Genomic DNA, 15,465 nt, shown 5'->3' with positions numbered 1-15,465 from the left:
GTCCGGCTAGTTGATTCAGCTCCTGTGGGGGATGGGCACCTTGGCAGTGGGGGCTCCCAGTCAGAATCAGAAGGACTGTGAAGACACAGACACACAGATTATATATAGAGTTGTGAACCCCATGTCTAGATAAAATACATGTAAGAAATATTTTAGATATACAGACAGATTATATATAGGGTTGTGAACCCCATGTCTAGATAAAATACATGTAAGAAATATTTTAGATATACAGACAGATTATATATAGGGTTGCGAACCCCATGTCTAGATAAAATACATGTAAGAAATATTTTAGATATACAGACAGATTATATATAGGGTTGTGAACCCCATGTCTAGATAAAATACAGGTAAGAAATATTTTAGATATACAGACAGATTATATATAGGGTTGTGAACCCCATGTCTAGATAAAATACATGTAAGAAATATTTTAGATATACAGACAGATTATATATAGGGTTGTGAACCCCATGTCTAGATAAAATACATGTAAGAAATATTTTAGATATACAGACAGATTATATATAGGGTTGTGAACCCCATGTCTAGATAAAATACATGTAAAACATATAGATATTTTTTTACATGTATCTAATATATACAGACACAGACACGCACTCATAATGTTTAGCCATGTGTCCTTCACACAGTTCATTACATATATATGTCAAATAAATAAATACAAAATAATATATATATATATACATATCTCCAAACAACTCAAATGAATAATATTTGATATTATTAATTTCAAACAACGGCATGAGAGGTACTCACCCGTCCAAAACCGCGTCCTTTCCATGCAAAAACATCTCCTCAAACTCGGAGTCCAAACTTGACTCACAATCCGACTCCTCTTCAAGTAACTCGGTCTCACTATCTCTATCTATTTCATCAATTATGTCATGTACATCTGTATACCTGGTCTTAGCCTTTGATTTTCCAGATTTACTAGCCATAATTTTAACGATGAAATAGCTGAAAATTATCTCGACTCAAAACTGCTGCGCGCAAACAAATGTGGCTCCTGCAGGTAGAAGTTTCAATGGCGAATGGCTACGTTACGCTCGGCTTTCGTTCAAGAGCTGGTCATTCCGGGTATTACCATTACATATTGCCGTTTACCTTAGCTCATTGGCTATCTGCCAAGCTATATTTCAAGACGATCAGTGGTCATTGGTCCGAAATACAGTCAATCAACGAAGCACTGGTCATATCATTGGCGCGCAATGAGGTCATTGTTAGGTGTGTTCAAATCAGGTATTTTCGGTCAATACGTCCCGCAAAAAGAACAATCAAGTATGGTTGTGTTACGAGCAAACAGGAGATTGCAATGAAGCCAACCATGACTGGATAAACGTGTGTTTAGCGGGAGTAATTACATCGAATGCTTCGTCGAAAGTTGAAGGAGTCGGAATTCATGACACTAGCCGGTTAGGAAATGTTTCGTGTTATGCTATAAAAATGGATTTTATAGAACAAACGGCCATTTATTGTGAAGATTGGGCCTGTTGTATCACCAAAAGAAGAAGATCTTCAAAGGTAATTGATTCTTTTATTGCTATTTCTGACTTTAGTGACGCTAATGCTTGGTTGGAAAATGCTAGTAATGCTTGTGTTTGCGGGACGTTGTCCTCAGATTATTATAATCTATGTTTTCACAGCAAAGCCTTTTTGAAATCGGACAGTGTGGTTAGATTAACGAGAGTCGTGTCTTTAAAAGGGTATAAAATAGTCATATGTTTGAGAAATTGAAGTAATAGCATTTCTAAGGTTTTTGAATAACGCGCCACAGGATTTCACTGGCTGTTGAGTAGGTGGGACGCAAGCGTCCCACCTAGCCCATAGAGGTTATGGAAACAGCCTCATCATTGGATCAACCAGCTATGGTATAATGCTAATGTGATGGGGCTTCCTTAGGTTCTTTTGGTCTGTCCTTTGGTTCACATACACCCAACTCTTTCCTCTCCTATACTGTATCCCTAACACCTGTCTTGGCTGGACACTTGTGGACACGTGTCTGTGTCTAACCTATCACTCATGTCAATGCTTATTCTCAGCTCCATTGTACTCATTTTATTGAAAGTCATTTCAGATAGGAATCAGAGGGTACAGTAAGGTCATGTTGACAGAGTTACTGATGCTTATCATGAGTGTCTCCTTCTTCCACTGCAGCATGTTAACCCAGCCAGCCAGTTAGCTAGACAGCTAGACAGCCAGACAGTCAGCCAGCCAGTAGGATCCTTTGGGAAGTGAATTAGAGCAGTAGACAGACAGACAAGGAGGGAGGGAGGCTGCTCTGCTTTTCCCACCTATCTGTTTAGGTGATTAATCTAACCGCTAACGAGCAGAAGGCAGTCTGCTGGGTGATGAACTGGGCTAACAGTGTGATTAGGAGGCTGTGTCATCTGTCTGACTAATGCTGGGGCTGTTACGGGTACATGTCCCAACAGCTGGGTCCACCAACCCCTGCTCTCACCAACCAATCAATCTTTATCCTTATGCCATTCAGGTCTGAAATTGGCTTATCAATTTGCCTATTATTATAAAATTGATTAAATTGTTTTTTCCCCTCATCAATCTACTCACAATACCCAATAATGACAAAGCAAAAACGAGTTTTTAGAAAATGTTGCAAATTTGTTAAAAATGTAAAACTTTAATATCAAATTCACATGAGTATTCAGACCCTTTTCTCAGTACTTTGCTGAAACCGCTTTGGCAGCAATTACAGCCTCGAGTCTTCTTGGGTATGATGCCATTCCTCTCTGCAGATCCTCTCAAGCTCTGTCAGGTTGGATGGGGAGCGTTGCTGCATAGCTATTTTCAGGTCTCTCCAGAGATGTTCGATCAGTTTCAAGTCTGGGCTCTGGCTGGGCCACTCAACAACATTCGGAGACTTGTCCCGAAGCCACTCCTGCTTTGTCTTGGCTGTGTGCTTATGGTCATTGTCCTGTTGAAAAATGAACCTTCGCCCCAGTCTGAGGTCCTGAGCGCTCTGGAGCAGGTTTTTGTCAAGGATCTCTCTGTACTTTGCTCCATTCATCTTTCCCTCGATCCTGAATACTCTCCCAGTCCCTGCCGCTGAAAATCATCCACACAGCATGATGCTGCCACCACCATTCTTCACCGTAGGGATGGTGCCAGGTATCCTCCATACGTGACGCTTGGCTTTCAGGCCAAAGGGTTCAATCTTGGTTTCATCAGACCAGAGAATCTTGTTTCTCATGGTCTGAGAGTCTTTAGGTGCCTTTTGGCAAACTCCAAGTGGGCTGTCATGTGCCTTTCACTGAGGAGTGGCTTCCGTCTGGCCACTCTACTATAAAGGCCTGATTGGTGGAGTGCTGCAGAGATGGTTGTCCTTCTAGAAGGTTCTCCCATCTCCACAGGGGAACCCTGGAGCTCTGTCAGAGTGACCATTGGGTTCTTGGGCACCTCCCTGACCAAGGGCCCTTTCCCCTGATTGCTCATTTAGGCCTGGTGGCCAGTTGGAAGAAGTTTGGTGGTTCCAAACATCTTCCATTTAAGAATGATGGAGGCCACTGTGTTCTTGGGGACCTTCAATGCTGCAGAGAGTTTTTGGTACCCTTCCCCAGATCTGTGCCTCGACACAATCCTGTCTCGGAGCTCTACGGACAATTCCTTCGACCTCATGGCTAGGTTTTTTCTCTAATTTAATTACCCACAGGTGGACTCCAATCAAGTTGTAGAAACATCTCAAGGATGATCAATGGAAACAGGATGCACCTAAGCTCAATTTCAAGTCTCATAGCAAAGGGTCTGAATAAGGTATTTCTGTTTTATTTTATAAAAGCCTGTTTTCGCTTTGTCATTATGGGTTATTGTGTGTAGATTGCTGAGGATTTTTATTCATTTAATCCATTTTAGAATAAGGCTGTTTCAGGAAGTGATGTCACTGAGTACTGCCACTATATATAAGACCTTCCACCCCCTCCTGGGATTTGGATGCCTGATGAAGACCTAAGGGTCGAAACATTGTTATGAATACATTTCACCTGGAAGCATGAGCAGCAGTGTGCAGCGTTTTCCTTTCTGTTTTCCATGAGTTTTCCTACAACTCCAGCACCTGCGGAAAGTACCTGGATGTGCGTATGTTCTTCATCTTTGGACATTTTTTCATAGCCTAGGGTCCAGGAAAATATGGCCCATATTTCATGCAATTCTACATGACTGGAGACTTTGGCAGAATCTTTTTTAATACTGCATAAATTATCAAAATGACAGGCTACTTTGACACTGACAAACTGAGAATCTGAAATCAATAAAAACGACATGATCTTGAATCCATCAATAGCCTCGGCCTAGGTGTGTGGAGACAAACATTGTAGGCTACAATCTGACGAGGAAATAATAGTCCTAAAAATGCTTTCCAGTTTCACTGACTCACCCAATGATGCGCAGCTCACTCACTGGTGATTGCCGATGCGTTTGTGTCAAAAGCCTAAAATAATACTTGGAAGTAGATCAAATATTTTGGTAGCCTACAGCAGACAGATTAAAGTCTTCTCTTTTCAGCAGGAGCCATTTTCTTTACAACCTGTGCAGTTGGATTTTAAATATTGCCAAAGGCCTGTTTTGTCTGCATGCTGTTTGTTCACTGACAGATTTGCTGCACGTTCCCGACTGTAGGCTTTGCCTTGTTATTGGGCTACACACAATCCACAGCTAGGCTATTAAAGAAAAAAGCTATTGATCCTCTGTGGCTAAATTATGGGCCTTCTCATCATGTAATAGGATATTCTGAATTATTTAATTTCTTTCTGAACAGACAACAGTAATTCTATAACGTTGGCGAATTTAGGTACTCCAGAACCCTTCCCGTGTCTATTATTCTATAAGGTAATAAATGATGAAGTGCAACGCTGGAGAGATGAGAGTTGCAGGCTCATGTCTATCACAGCAGAGAGATCATAGAAAGTAAATCTCATTCTAGTTCTGTGAGAGATACAGGCGAGCTTCTCACACAGCCACGGCTACGGTCACCGGGGGTGGGGGGGTGCGTAGAATTATAATTTTTTACATTGCAAAAAGTGAACATTATTTTTCATACCACGAGATGTACCGGATCTGGCCAAATAGGCTTCGGAACGAAACAGTCCAAGACAGAGAGTTGCTGCATCCTGATCAATCAAATTAAGCATTGATCAGGAGTGTGAGAAGGTGGAAAGCTTCAAGTTGGGCTGTATCACCGCCTGGTACGGCAACTGCACCGCCCGCAACCGCAGGGCTCTCCAGAGGGGGCAAACTACCTGCCCTCCAGGACACTTACAGCACCCGATGTCACAGGAAGGCCAAAAAGATCATCAAGGACAACAACCACCCGAGCCACAACCTGTTCACATCACTATCATCCAGAAGGTGAGGTCAGCACAGCTGCATCAAAGCTGGGACCGAGAGACTGAAAAACAGCTTCTATCTATAAGCCATCAGACTGTTAAATAGCCATCACTAGCCGGCTTCCACCCGGTTACGCAACCCTCACCCTTAGAGGCCGCTTCCCTATATACATAGTTTTGGAATCACTGGCCACTAACATCTGCTAAATATGTGTCTGTGACCAATAACATTTGATTTGTCTTGGGGCGAGCAGAATCAACAACCTCTGTATCATCAAGAGAGTTGCTTTGTGAGGTGTTAAAGTTCACAGTTAGCCATTGTTATTTACTGGGGTAAATCTCAGATGGAAACTCAACATTACATTTACATTTACATTTACGTCATTTAGCATTTAGCAGACGCTCTTATCCAGCGCGACTTACAAATTGGTGCATTCACCTTATGATATCCAGTGGAACAACCACTTTACAATAGTACATCTATATCTTTATTTTTTTTTTGGGGGGGGGGGTAAGAAGGATTACTTTATCCTATTCCAGGTATTCCTTAAAGAGGTGGGGTTTCAGGTGTCTCCGGAAGGTGGTGATTGACTCCGCTGTCCTGGCGTCGTGAGGGAGCTTGTTCCACCATTGGGGTGACAGAGCAGCGAACAGTTTTGACTGGGCTGAGCGGGAACTGTGCTTCCGCAGAGGTAGGGAGGCGAGCAGGCCAGAGGTGGATGAACGCAGTGCCCTTATTTGGGTGTAGGGACTGATCAGAGCCTGAAGTTACGGAGGTGCCGTTCCCCTCACAGCTCCGTAGGCAAGCAACATGGTCTTGTAGCAAATGCGAGCTTCAACTGGAAGCCAGTGGAGTGTGCGGAGGAGCGGAGTGACGTGAGAGAACTTGGGAAGGTTGAACACCAGATGGGCTGCGGCGTTCTCGATGAGTTGTAAGGGTTTAATGGCACAGGCAGGGAGCCCCGCCAGCAGCGAGTTGCAGTAATCCAGACGGGAGATGCAAGTGCCTGGATTAGGACCTGCACCGCTTCCTGTGTAAGGCAGGGTCGTACTCTGCGAATGTTGTAGAGCAGGAACCTACAGGATCGGGTCACCGCCTTGATGTTAGCGGAGAACGACAGGGTGTTGTCCAGGGTCACGCCAAGGCTCTTAGCACTCTGGGAGGAGGACACAATGGAGTTGTCAACTGTGATGGCGAGATCATGGAACGGGCAGTCCTTCCCTGGGAGGAAGAGCAGCTCCGTCTTGCCGAGGTTCAGCTTGAGGTGGTGATCCGTCATCCACACTGATATGTCTGCCAGACATGCAGAGATGCGATTCGCCACCTGGTTATCAGAAGGGGGAAAGGAGAAGATTAATTGTGTGTCGTCTGCGTAGCAATGATAGGAGAGACCATGTGAGGATATGACAGAGCCAAGTGACTTGGTGTATAGTGAGAATAGGAGAGGGCCTAGAACTGAGCCCTGGGGGACACCAGTGGTGAGATCATGTGGTGCGGAGACATATTCTCTTCCCGCCACCTGGTAGGAGCGACCTGTCAGGTAGGACGCAATCCAAGAGTGAGCCGCGCCGGAGATGCCCAACTTGGAGAGGTTGGAGAGGAGGATCTGATGGTTCACAGTATCAAAGGCAGCAGATAGGTCTAGAAGGATGAGAGCAGAGGAGAGATAGTTAGCTTTAGCAGTGCGGAGAGCCTCCATGACACAGAGAAGCACAGTCTCAGTTGAATGACCAGTCTTGAAACCTGACTGATTTGGATCAAGAAGGTCATTCTGAGAGAGATAGGAAGAGAGCTGACCAAGGACGGCACGCTCAAGAGTTTTGGAGAGAAAAGAAATAAGGGATAGTGGTCTGTAGTTGTTGACATCGGAGGGATCGAGTGTAGGTTTTTTGAGAAGGGGTGCAACTCTCGCTCTCTTGAAGATGGAAGGGACGTAGCCAGCGGTCAAGGATGAGTTGATGAGCGAGGTGAGGTAGGGGAGAAGGTCTCCGGAAATGGTCTGGAGAAGAGAGGAGGGGATAGGGTCAAGTGGGCAGGTTGTTGGGCGGCCGGCCGTCACAAGTCGCAAGATTTCATCTGGAGAGAGTGGGGAGAAAGAAGTCAAAGCATAGGGTAGGTCAATGTGAGCAGGACCAGCAGTGTCGTTTGACTTAACAAACGAGGATCGGATGTCATCAACCTTCTTTTCAAAATGGTTGACGAAGTCATCCGCAGAGAGGGAGGAGGGGGGAGGGGGAGGAGGATTAAGGAGGGAGGAGAAGGTGGCAAAGAGCTTCCTAGGGTTATAGGCAGATGCTTGGAAATTAGAGTGGTAGAAAGTGGCTTTAGCAGCAGAAACAGAGGAAGAAAATGTAGAGAGGAGGGAGTGAAAAGATGCCAGGTCCGCAGGGAGGCTAGTTTTCCTCCATTTCCGCTCGGCTGCCCGGAGCCCTGTTCTGTAAGCTCGCAATTAGTCGTCAAGCCACGGAGCAAGAGGGGAGGACCGATCCGGCCGGGAGGATAGGGGACATAGAGAGTCAAAGGATGCAGAAAGGGAGGAGAGGAGAGTTGAGGAAGCAGAATCAGGAGATTGGTTGGAGAAGGATTGAGCAGAAGGAAGAGATGATAGGATGGAAGAGGAGAGAGTAGCAGGAGAGAGAGAGCGAAGGTTGCGACGGCGCAAAACCATCTGAGTAGGGGCAGAGTTAGTAGTGTTGGAGGAGAGCGAGAGGGAAAAGGATACAAGGTAGTGGTCAGAGACTTGGAGGGGAGTTGCAGTGAGATTAGTAGAAGAACAGCATCTAGTAAAGATGAGGTCAAGCCTATTGCCTGCCTTGTGAGTAGGGGGGACGGTGAGAGGGTGAGGTCAAAAGAGGAGAGGAGTGGAAAGAAGGAGGCAGAGAGAAATGAGTCAAAGGTAGACGTAGGGAGGTTAAAGTCACCCAGAACTGTGAGGGGTGAGCCATCCTCAGGAAAGGAACTTATCAAGACGTCAAGCTCATTGATGAACTCTCCAAGGGAACCTGGAGGGCGATAAATGATAAGGATGTTAAGCTTGAATGGGCTAGTGACAGTGACAGCATGGAATTCAAAGGAGGAGATAGACAGACGGGTCAGGGGAGAAAGAGAGAATGTCCACTTGGGAGAGATGAGGATTCCAGTGCCACCACCCCGCTGACCAGATGCTCTCGGGGTATGCGAGAACACGTGGTCAGACGAGGAGAGAGCAGTAGGAGTAGCAGTGTTTTCTGTGGTAATCCATGTTTCCGTCAGCGCCAAGATGTCGAGGGACTGGAGGGTAGCATAGGCTGAGATGAACTCTGCCTTATTGGCCGCAGACCGGCAGTTCCAGAGGCTGCCGGAGACCTGGAACTCCACGTGGGTCGTGCGCACTGGGACCATCACGTTAGAGTGGCAGCGGCCACACGGTGGGAAGAGTTTGTGTGGCCTGTGCAGAGAGGAGAGAACAGGGATAGACAGACACATAGTTGACAGGCTACAGAAGAGGCTACGCTAATGCAAATGAGATTGGAATGAAAATTAACTAAACAACTGGGGAAGCGAGAGAGCAAGGCCTCCCTCACTAACCATTCACTGAAACACTCAAACTTTTCCAACTTCCACTTTAGAAATTATAATTGATGTAAACTACAATGGTTCAATGTTTCCAGGAATAGGCTCAAACTTTGTTTATTCAGCTAGATAACTTGGTACAGTATTCTTCCGTGAAACCCACCCAGTGCACCGTATCCTATGACGCCGTAGCTAACTAGCATCCAGTAACACACTGTTAGCACCAATACTTGGCTACAACAAACTAACAATGGATCATTCGTGTCCGTGTCTAGTTCCTTTCATGACGCAGAAGTAATTAAACGTTGGCTAGGTAACACAAAGTCAGTCCTGCTAGCTACACAAGTGGACTACACATCTCAAAAGTTCACAAAGTTAAGCTTACGTTGCAAAAATCTTATTGACTAAAAATGATACAGTACTGCTAGCTGGTAGAGTTGGCTAGGTAGCAGTGGCTGCGTTTACCTTTATCTTTGATACAAAGACAACTATGTAGCTATGTAGCTAGCTAACATAACATTACACTAATCAAAACGTTCCGTTGTAATGTATTTAGTTTCTACAGTACTGCTAGTTGGTAAGTCGGTAAGTTGGCTAGCTAGCAGTGGCTGTGGTGTTGTGGTGTTGACGCCGTTTTCCGAATACAGCTGGCTAGCTAACCTTGTTAGTTTCTCAAAGCTACACCTTTATCCTTGATACAAAGACAGCAAAGACAACTATGTAGCTAGCTAGCTAGCTAATCAAATCAAATCGTTCCGTTGTAATGTAATGAAATCTAATATTACCCGCGGAGCGAAGTACAGCACAACTACTCACTCCAGCATCCGGTGCTGAGTATGAGTGAGTTACTAAAATAGAGCCTGTTTTGGACTTGCTGTGAGTTCTGTCTTGATTCTGTTACTCACTCCAGGCCAAATACGCTTTCCTTCACTTTATCAATATGGGAATCCAGCCCATTGGAGAATAACCTTCACAGAGTATACGCTAGGGGTGCTAGCCCACTGACAATACTATATATCAACAGTATCTATCTGTGGAACTCTGCAGGGTAGACTCTGCTGTACTTAACTGAGTGTGTGTGTCCCTCCCAACACAGCTCCTGTAGGTATGGCCCAAATTTATGAGCTCTCTGACACCAGGAGTTGCATGGCTAATATTTCAGGAACAAAGTACAATGCCCAAGGACTAGTCAGCCCTTTTTCCTCTGAGGGGCCAACATGTAAATATCTCTGTTACAGTATCCAGAGTACTGAATATTCAATGTCATAGAATAATACTATACTATACATGTTTGGTATCTACGTGAAACATGTTCACTAAGGATAACTCTGATGCTATCTATATGGATGTATGATCTCTGTGGTAACTTGTATCTGTACAGGGTGAACTCTAAATTATTCTCAAAAATGTTTTATTGTCCTCTCAGGAATTCTGTCTTATTTACATAGGTCTCATCTCTCATACAAGCCTTTAAATACTGTGACACACTTTGGAAATTGGGCCTGGGAGTGTTAAGGTTACTGTAAACTTGGTATTGTTTTATTGGTCAATGGTGGTTGGTTTTGGGTTGAAAGGTTATACCTTCAGATGTTATGAATTGAATTAAATGCCTTTGTTTTCTCTCTTATTCTGTATCCAGTGCATAGAGGAAGGTTGTATGATCAATTCTCATTTCCTAGGCTTCTTTGTCCTGTAAGTTAAATGTAGGATCTACAGTACCAGTCAAAAGTTTGGACACACCTACTCTTTCAAGGTTTTTTCTTCATTTTTACTATTTTCTACAAGAAGGAGAGTGGTGGAGTGCTGCATCAGATGACCTGGCCTCCACAATCACCCAACCTCAACCAAATTGAGATGGTTTGGGATGAGTTGGACCGCAGAGTGAAGGATAAACAGTACAGTGTCCTTAGGACTCTTGTACAGTACAGATCAATACTAGTGTGTATAAAAACACATTCTCCCTGGTCTCGACAGACAGACAGTAGAGGTGAGAGGAGAGCAGGAGCAAGCAGACAGGAGCAAGGCATATGATTGGCACTAAAACGCAGGCGAGAGAGCAAGAGAGAGAGAGAGTGTGTGTGTGTGAGTGAGTATGTGTGCGCGTGAGAGAGGATAAAGGCATGTAGCTGTCAGCAACATTACTATCCATCTCTCTCAGCACTCTAATGCACACGTGTGCGTGCATACGCACGCACGGGCGCACGCACGCACGCACGCACGCACGCACGCACGCACACACACACACACACACACACACACACACACACACACACACACACACACACACACACACACACACACACACACACACACACACACACACACACACACAAACCAGCTTACAGCAGCTCAGTATCCAATCTACCTCCTGCTCTTGCTGGTTAAGCTTCAGAGCATGCTTATATCACCATAAAGGCAGACCTTCTACTCCCCTTGTCTTTACTAACCCTATGTTTTGGTTGAGGTACATCTTGGACAGATGTTACGAGCTGCTGTCAAACCATTGTTAACCCATTGATGACCCCTTCCATGACCCTATGAGCCAACTCATTGGCTAATTAACTGTCCAATTGTCCATTACCACACAATCAAGTAATGGTATCATCCTCCCCTCCCCATGACCCTGGCCTGCACACAGATCCAACATCAGCCATGGACTAGACTGTATTACAGATGTAGGATCTTGAGCCAGTTTGCTACAGCAGGAAAATTACCCTGCAGAAACAGGAAATGTGAATTATTATGTAGATTATAATTAATAGATTTTTTTTGCAAATCAAGTCTGACATTTTAAAGTGTAAATTACAGACTTTAGAAGCCTTTTTAAACCTTGAATAAACTACAAGTTTGCATTTCCTGCAGTGCAGTAACAAACGAGTGAACAAACTAAGATCCTACATCTGTATGCAAAGCAGGTATGTACATGTTCTATACATCCTAGTACCGTACTCTTTACCAAACCATGTCCACCCTACATCTCCATCCCCAGTCAGCTTCACATTGATAGAACAGACTGATGTTGTCTCGTGTGTTTAGTCTATCGTAGAGGTACTGTAACAATAATGCTAGTACGAACTCGAACCCAGACGCAGAAAAACACAGCAAGCAGAGGTAAGGGTAAATCCAGAAGTTGTATTTAGAGTCTTAACAGAAACAAGGCAACCACACAAGAACACAGTAATAAAACATGAGACCTAAGCAAAGATACAGGTCAACTGAGGAACCTAAATACCAAGGCAACCAGGTGAACAGAGAAGGTAATTAAACACAGGTGAATCCAAAGAGTAATAATCAGGGTAACCTGGAAAATAGAAAACAGGTTAAGGGTGCCCTCCAGCGGTAACCTAAGGAAACAACAATCAAATAACACAGAAACTGTGACAGGACCCCTCCCACAAGGAACGGCTCCTGACGTTCCACCAGGGGTAGTTAAACGTTGACGGAAATCCCGAATGAGTCCGGGGTCCAGAATGTCCCAAGCCGGAACCCAGGATCGCTCCTCAGGACCGGAACCTTCCCAGTCCACGAGATACTGAGTCCCACGCCGGAACTGGCGACTGGAGAGGATGTGTCGCACAGTGTAGGCTTGCTGTCCCGCTATCATGTGAGGTGGAGGTGGAGGCCGAGTGGCCGAAACCAGAAGACTGAACACCACAGGCTTGAGTCTGGAGACGTGGAAGGTGGGATGAACCCTCATGGACCGGGGGAAGACGAAGACGAAGGCCACTGGATTAATGCGCCGTAGAACCTTGAATGGCCCAACGTACCTGGGTGCCAACTTCCTTGATTCCACGCGCAGAGGCAGATCCCTAGTAGACGCAGGAGAGGACTCGGACGGCGATGACGGTTGGCCTGACCTTGAACCCGAGTTGAGGACCTCAGGAACGCTGACCGAGCCTTCTTCCAGGTCCGGCAGCAGCGAGAGATGTTGAGCAGATGGAACCGCCACTTCAATCTCCTGATGTGAAAACAGAGGAAGCTGGTATCCATACAAAACCTGGAATGGTGACAGGCCGTTGGAGGAACACTGGAGAGTGCTGTGTGCGTACTCCACACAGGGAAGAGAAGGATCTGCATGAACTAGAATGGGTGCAGAAGAAAACTGACGTTTCAGGCCCTGGAACGCCTTCTCAGCAGCAGGGGTCCAGCTTACATGCCAGGCCAAGCCCTTTGTGAGCGCTGTCAATGGTGCAGCCACCGAACTAAAGTCTCTCACAAATCTCAGGTAGAAATTAGCAAAACCCAAAAAACGCTGGACTTGCTTGACTGTGCTGGGTCGCGGCCAGTTGACCACTGCTTCTACCTTTTGGGAGTCCATCCGTACATAGCCCTGAGACACGATGTACCCCAGGAAGGAGATCTGAGGAACGTGAAACTCACACTTTTCGGCCTTCATGAACAAGTGGTGAGAGAGGAGTCCTTGAAGAACATGGCGAACATGTTGGATGTGTTCAACCATGGACCTGGAGAAGATGAGGATGTCATCCAGGTACACAAACATGAACTGGTAAAGGAAGTCGCACAGCACATCATTAAACAGGGCCTGGAAAATGGCTGGAGCATTTGTAAGTCCAAACGGCATGACACGGTACTCATAATGTCCATTTGGGGTGTTGAACGCTGTCTTCAACTTGTCTCCCTGTCTGATGCGCACCAGATTGTACGCATTCTGTAAATCCAATTTTGAGAAAACCATAGCTCCCTGGAGTATCTCATAGGCTGACAACATAAGAGGAAGAGGGCAACGGTTCTTGATGGTAATGTTATTTAAACAGTCTCTGGACCTGAGAGAGAATACAGCCCTCCTCTCGGAGGAGTGGTGCCGGGATGGAGGTTGATGGCACAATCGTAGGACCTGTGAGGAAGCAGTTCACTGGCCCTTTGTTTGCTGAAGACCTGACACAGATCCCAGTAATCCCGAGGTACGCGGGAAAGATCAGGCTTGTAATTCTCAGTCGGGGGAACAGGAGAATCGGAAGTCTCCAGACGAGCAGGGATGGAAAGATGTGGAGAGAGTTGCTGGCAGGTGGACTGGCATGAAGGATTCCATCCCATAACTCTTCCCGAGGGCCAGTCAATTTGAGGATTATGGATAGAAAGCCACAGATGTCCAAGAACCGGGGGAAGCTCAGGAGAGTGCACCAAATGTAACTGGATAAACTCCACATGATAATCCAGAACTCGTAGCTGAATAGGCATGGTGAGCTGCTTCACCTTCCCAGACCCTAGGGGTTGACCATCCAGCGCAGTGACCGACAACGGAATGTCCAGCTTAGTGAGAGGCAGCCCCTGTTGGCGAGCTAATGTACGATTCAGAAAACAGCCGGTAGCCCCATAGTCTATGAAAGCAGGAATGTCCAACTGCCCATTGTCCCACCGCAGGTTGGCTGGAAGCAAGGTGCGTACCATGTCGGCAGCTGGAGACTGTATCTGACTCGCCAGTATTCTACCGTCTACTGACGAGTCATCCCGTTTCCTGTCAGCTCAGGACAGGAGGCACGGAAATGTCCGGACTGTCCACAGTAAAGACAACGTTGCTCGTTAATCCTGCGCCTTCTATCCAGAGCGGAAAGTCTGGTGCATCCCAATTGCATCGGCTCCTCTGAAGGATATGAAGGAGAACCATAGCCGAATTGAGAACTCTGATGGGGTACAGGACAAGCGGATAAGGCAGTGGAACAAACAAAGAATTGACTCCCTCAGCGGAACCCGATACACTGGAAACAACTCGGAGCCCCTCCGCCCTCTCACGACGACGTTCCCGAAGCCGGTTGTCAATCCCGATGGCCAGAACGATAAGCTCATCCAGAGTGTCAGGGTTGTCCCGGGAAGCCAGTGCATCCTTGAGAACCTCAATGAGTCTGTTCAGAAAGGCTGAGTGAAGTGCCTCTGTATTCCAACAGCTCTCAGCAGTGAGCGTCCGAAAGTCAATGGCGTAATCAGCTACGCTCCGGCTGCCCTGCCGAAGCGCAATGAGTCTTTGAGCAGTGTTCCTGCCACTGATGGGGTGATCGAAAACCCTCTTCATCTCCTGGGTGAAGCTTTGCCAATTAAAACAAATGTCTGATTGCTGCTCCCATATGGCTGTGGCCCAGGCCAGACCCCGTCCTGAGAGCAAGGACATAACGTATGCCACTCTGGAACGCTCGGTCGGAAACGTTGATGCCTGCAGCTCGAAGGCCAGTGAGCATTGGAGCAGGAACCCACGAAACCTTCCAGGATGCCCCTCATAGCGCTCCGGTGCCGGGAGATGAGTCTCCCGAAGGTAGGAAGATGCTGAGCTGGTAGGGAGTGGAGGATTAGGAACAGCCACAGGTGCAGCAGCAGTTGCTCCTGCCTGTCCTGTCTGCAGAGCGGACACAAGAGTTCTTAAATCCTCCTACAATGTCTGCAGCCATGCCTCATGGCGACCAATCACAGTTCCATGGTGTGTGAGAGCCGACCATAAATAGTGGAGTTCGGAATGTTCCTCGGATGACTTAGAAATCTCTGATGGGTCAATTGTAGGCTTAGGTCTACTATAACAATAATGCTAGTACGAACTCGAAC

General features: G+C 46.3%; 1 protein-coding gene across 1 annotated transcript in view; it reads right to left on the bottom strand.

The window, feature by feature from the left end:
* mmp17a (matrix metallopeptidase 17a) overlaps window positions 1–15,465 on the bottom strand; it is a 99,195-nt gene that overhangs the window by 32,433 nt on the left and 51,297 nt on the right. The gene's annotated exons all lie outside the window — the stretch shown is intronic.

This window comes from Salmo salar, chromosome 01 (assembly GCF_965601325.2).
Source record: "Salmo salar chromosome 01, fSalSal1, whole genome shotgun sequence".
Classification (NCBI taxonomy): Eukaryota; Metazoa; Chordata; class Actinopteri; order Salmoniformes; family Salmonidae; genus Salmo; species Salmo salar.
The sequence above is the reverse complement of the archived record's forward strand: the minus strand, read 5'-3'. Positions and strand labels throughout refer to the sequence as shown.